We start from the raw sequence: 4,848 nt of genomic DNA, 5'->3' as shown, positions 1-4,848 counted from the left end.
GAAATCATAGCTAGCAGGAGCTTCGTCCCAAAAATTACCGAGTCCGCACAAAAAGGCTTCAGATGTATAAAATGCGTCCTGCTACATTCAGGAAGTTTGAATCCTCGACCACCCAAACACAATGAGCGCCCATTTACTAATGATCCAGCTGATACTTACTGTTAGGCACTGTCATTGAATTGGTTTTAGCATTTACCTATTTTTTGAAAATATATATATATATATATTTCCTTAACACAAGGTGGGTCTGCCCCTGAGTCTAGTGGTTACCCCACCCACCCGCAGAATATCAATTACAATAAAATCAAAAGAATCTTTACCTCACCATAACTAATATAGTTCGTCGAGAGTTTTAAATTGAGAAAGGAGGCCTTCCTTTTCCACACTTTTCATAAAAAGGCATAGCATCTCTTTCATTATTTATTTTATATAACTAATCAGATAGTAATTATAGAAAAGTTTTATAATTTTGCACAAATTGCAAAATGGAGTAATAATGATGTAAACAATATTTGTATAATCAAGTTACGTAGTATATAATTATAGCTAAATCTATGAAAAAGTATAACTCTATTGAAAATGCTAACCGAGCTGAGGGTCTATTGGAAATATTCTCTTTATCTCTCATAATAGGGGTAAGGTCTGCGTAAACACTACCCTCTTCAAACGCTATTTATGAAATTACACTGGGTATGTTGTAGTTATTAAAAATGATAACAAACCTGCTATCACATGTTAAAATTCACATATAATGTGAAGATATTATACATTATTAGTATGTCGGTTTGATTGACTTTTGGATATACTAAATCAATTATGTCGATCTCTTAAATATAGAAATAAAATCAAACCAACAAAATTAGTTTTTCTGATCTCATTTTTTTTTTTAGTTTGGTTTCAATTTTTGTTTTCTGGTAAAGTCTCCACAACAAAAACATGTAACTAGTGCTTCCAAATACTTTTTATATAATATATTAAGATACAACAATATATGATTTTTTTCAAGAAAATAACATAAAATTAGAAATAAGTTATGACATTATGATAGTGTCACCGTTAAAAATAATGAAACCCCATAAAACAAGTAAGTCCAAATGTGAAATAATAAGTTTTGAAACATAAACTATGATAAAATTTAAGAAATACTTACAAATTCCATTATAAAATATATTTTAAAAAGTCTTCATATAATGTCGATTTGGTTTGACTTTTAATTAAACCAAAATCAAATCAATTATGGTCAAATTTTTCTTTTTAGTATCACGCCAAATCAAACAAAACTTATAGTCGATTTTTTTTTTTTCTGATTTGACTCGATTTGTTGATTTTCTTTGAACACCTCTAATTAAGAGCATATATTACTTAAAACCTTTCAACATTTGTAAAATTTTAAGTTTATCTCTAATTGCGTTTTTAAAAATTGTCACCTTATTATTTTTAAGACAAAACTGAGCTGTTGAAACAAATCTACAAAACTATGATAAAGTTTAAGAAAAACTTATAAATTATATTATAAGAAATAATTCTAAATATACAATATTTAAAAAGTGGGTTTGCCTTTTAAATTAAATTCAAATCAGATTAATTATGATATTTGTTCTTTTTAGTATCAAGCCAAATCAAACAAATTTTGTAGTCAATTTTTTTTTTCAAATTTGATTCGATTTTCTTTGTACATATGAAATTTAAATCCTTTCAAGATTTGTAAAATTATAAATTTATCTCTAATTAAGTTGTTAAAAAATGTCATCTTGTTATTTTTAAAACAAATCTGAGCCGTTGAAACGAGTCTATGATATAGTCAGCAAACACAATCACCAACCAATCGAACAAAATAAAGCAAATCGAAACTTCACCTTCTTTTTTTTTCTTTCTCTTCTCTGCAAATCCTTAAAAAAAAAAAAGCACACACCTTGTCGACAATATCGAACACAAAGCCCAATTTTAATTACCTCCTTAATTTTCCCAAATTATGGGGATTTTTTTTTTTTTTTTGGTCATTTTGATCCCTTATTTATCTTGGAAAATTCAATCTTTGATTGTTTTTTGCCAATTTTGAGGTATACTTAGAGGGTTGACTGTAATTGGAGTTTTACTGCAGTTAAAGCTGACTCATTTCTTCAGATTCACCAGTCTTTGTATACTTTCATGGTAATTCAACTCATCATTACTTAAATTCTGTGCCTTTTGGCTTATTTTTCATGTTAATAGGTGTTTTGGGTTCCTTTTTCTTGTTTGTATAACTCAAAAATGACTATTTAGCTGGCTTTATATATTTTCATGGTGATTAAATTCACCAATTATTTTTAAGAAGCCTTTTGACTTATTTTTCATGTTGAATTTGTTAAGTTTGCATCATTCTGTATGTCGATTCATTATAGAAAGGACTTTATTTACACTGGTTTTGTATTCCATGGTAACTAAATTGAAGAATTAATTTAAATTATGTGCCTTTTGGCTTATTTTTCATGTTGAATTTGGCTTTGTATATTTCCATGTTACTAGGTTTTTTGGGTAGCTTTTGACTTCGTCAGAAACATAATGACCTGGCATACAAGCAGTAGACAATAAATCTCCTCCCTTGCAGCATAATGATACTCCCTCCGTTCAGTTTTACTTATTCACTTTCGACTTTTCACGCTATTTAAGAAATAATAAATAAAGTGCATAATTATATCTATATTAATTAGTGCATATTTTTATTAGATTTGAAAAATGATTTGAAGTGAGTAATTAATACTATGGGTAAAACAGGAAAAAATAAATTGTCTTATCTTGATATGCTAAAAGTGACAAGTAAAAGTGAAAATTTATTTTTGAAATACTGGACAAGTAAAAGTGAACCGAGGGAGTATTTTGCATGAGCATTTCTATGTACAGTTAAACTTGCCTTCCTGAGACCACTCTTTTTCAGCTGCGCTCTTCTATCATATTGCTCTAGAGTCTAGACCAATTGGATACTGCAGGATTAATAGCAAATCTTGTCAAAATAAGGGTTTTTTTTCTTTTCATTTTTGTCCGTCGGCCAAAATTCATTACGAGCGCTAGTCAAAATATACAAAACTTATACACTGATTATGTGTGTGTATATATATTGTGCATACAGTAATGAATATTATATGTATATTATAGGAGTACTTAATATAGAAAACCTATATTATTCTTTTGAGCTATCCAACAATATAATTATCCCTGAACCTGGGAATCATGTTCATACATCGGTAGGGATCTTTAGGATTGCAGCACAAATATTTACATTGGGTAAGCTTCCATCTGGAAGGGGTTCAAGTCAATTCTTTAAAAGAGTCAACACTCCATGATCTAAAAATTCTTGTTGAAGCTGTTTCCTGCAAATTGAAAAAATAAACGGAGTGTACTAACGGCTCAGAGTTCATAGACACCAATAAGACAAATTAAGTGACTGCCACAGAGAACACAATGAAAAGGTGTTAGAAAAATACGAAATCGAAATTGAAGAAGAAAGTTTTTGACGTGATACCAATGTCCTTAAAGAGATATTGCCCGTATATTCTTTAGGAGGATACGAGTAATTCCCTTCAGGATTTGACAAAGTCCTAGTATACTGCAGATTTTTCTTATATTACTTCAAGAGTCTCTGTGACGTCTAATCTTTCGTTCTTGAAAATAATAATCAAGACAAGAAAAATAGCGACAGAGAATAATATTTGATTTCAAGAATTTGTGCGGGGGTTACAATCTTTATGAATTCTTAAATAAAAAGATGTAATCTTCTGATTCTTCTCCTTACGATACGGCCGTCAATCAAGGGCTTTGCTTGTTCTTGAATGGATGGATTAATTGTTGTCGAGATTTCACTACGAATGCGGAGCCAAGCTTTAATCACAAACGTGGGGCTCACCACTTGGAGCGAAGACTTTTTAGTATGCGGAAGACTTGCGGATGAGAGCTTCTCTATGTATTTTTCTTGATGATCCTTTTGGCTTGATGAAGATCCCTATTTATAATTGTAGGGGAGAGCTAGGGTATGTATATGATTGGTTGAACTATATCATTTGAACATTTGACTACATTTGATTGGTCCTTCTATTGTCTTGGCATGTTGCATCACTTATACACGTGGCACGATTTTATTCGTCATTGGTTTGACTTGGCGCGCCATGTCATTTGACACGTGGAGTGAACATTGGGCTAATGGAGCGGGCTCATTATTTGAAAACTAGCTCAATGGACTAGCCCAAATGAAATTGGACTTTAAATCCATGTCTTGAATTTAAATAACTCGATCTCGATTTGAACTTGATATTTCTTGAACTAGGAATTTATCCAAATTTAACATGGATTTCAATTCCAAAAAATTTGTATGTCTATAGTCTCATTATATTTATAGAATTTGAGAGGTGAATTTTCAGGCTAGTCATGTTCTTTGACGAACAGTTATGTTCCATTTAAGACCTCCTAATATTACAAACTAACTCAACAAAAGGTTGCTCAGTTTGATAAAACTTCCATAAGTTGAGGAAGTTTCTTAAGTTTATTTATAGCAGGTTTTGACTGACAATTCAGTAAGTGGTACTGAAGGTAGAGGAAAAGGAGTATTTGGAAGCGTACTTTAATCGTATAATAGCTTGCTTCTTTGAGCTTTCATCAGTCAAAATATTCTACTAGCTTATAAGTTTATGAGAACCTTAACTACTTAATTTGTTATTAGTATTATTAATATAGTATAAAATAAAAGCTGGGAAAATGCTACTTATTCTCTGATTAAAAAAGGAAAAAAAAATCCTCCAATTATTAAAAAGAAAAAGATGTCACTTTACAAGTTCGCTTTCATCATATTTTGTCAAAAAAAAAAAAAAATACACCTTA

General features: G+C 30.4%; 1 long non-coding RNA gene across 1 annotated transcript; it reads left to right on the top strand.

The window, feature by feature from the left end:
* The first annotated feature begins 2,033 nt into the window (after positions 1-2,033).
* Positions 2,034-4,384, top strand: LOC132058683 (uncharacterized). Its single transcript, XR_009415405.1, has 2 exons — positions 2,034-2,151; positions 3,789-4,384. It is a non-coding gene; the product is annotated as an uncharacterized LOC132058683 (long non-coding RNA).
* Positions 4,385-4,848: the final 464 nt, after the last annotated feature.

The sequence above is a fragment of the Lycium ferocissimum genome, chromosome 1 (genome assembly GCF_029784015.1).
Source record: "Lycium ferocissimum isolate CSIRO_LF1 chromosome 1, AGI_CSIRO_Lferr_CH_V1, whole genome shotgun sequence".
NCBI lineage: Eukaryota > Viridiplantae > Streptophyta > Magnoliopsida > Solanales > Solanaceae > Lycium > Lycium ferocissimum.
Note: the sequence above shows the minus strand (reverse complement) of the source record. Positions and strands in the feature narration are given on the sequence as shown.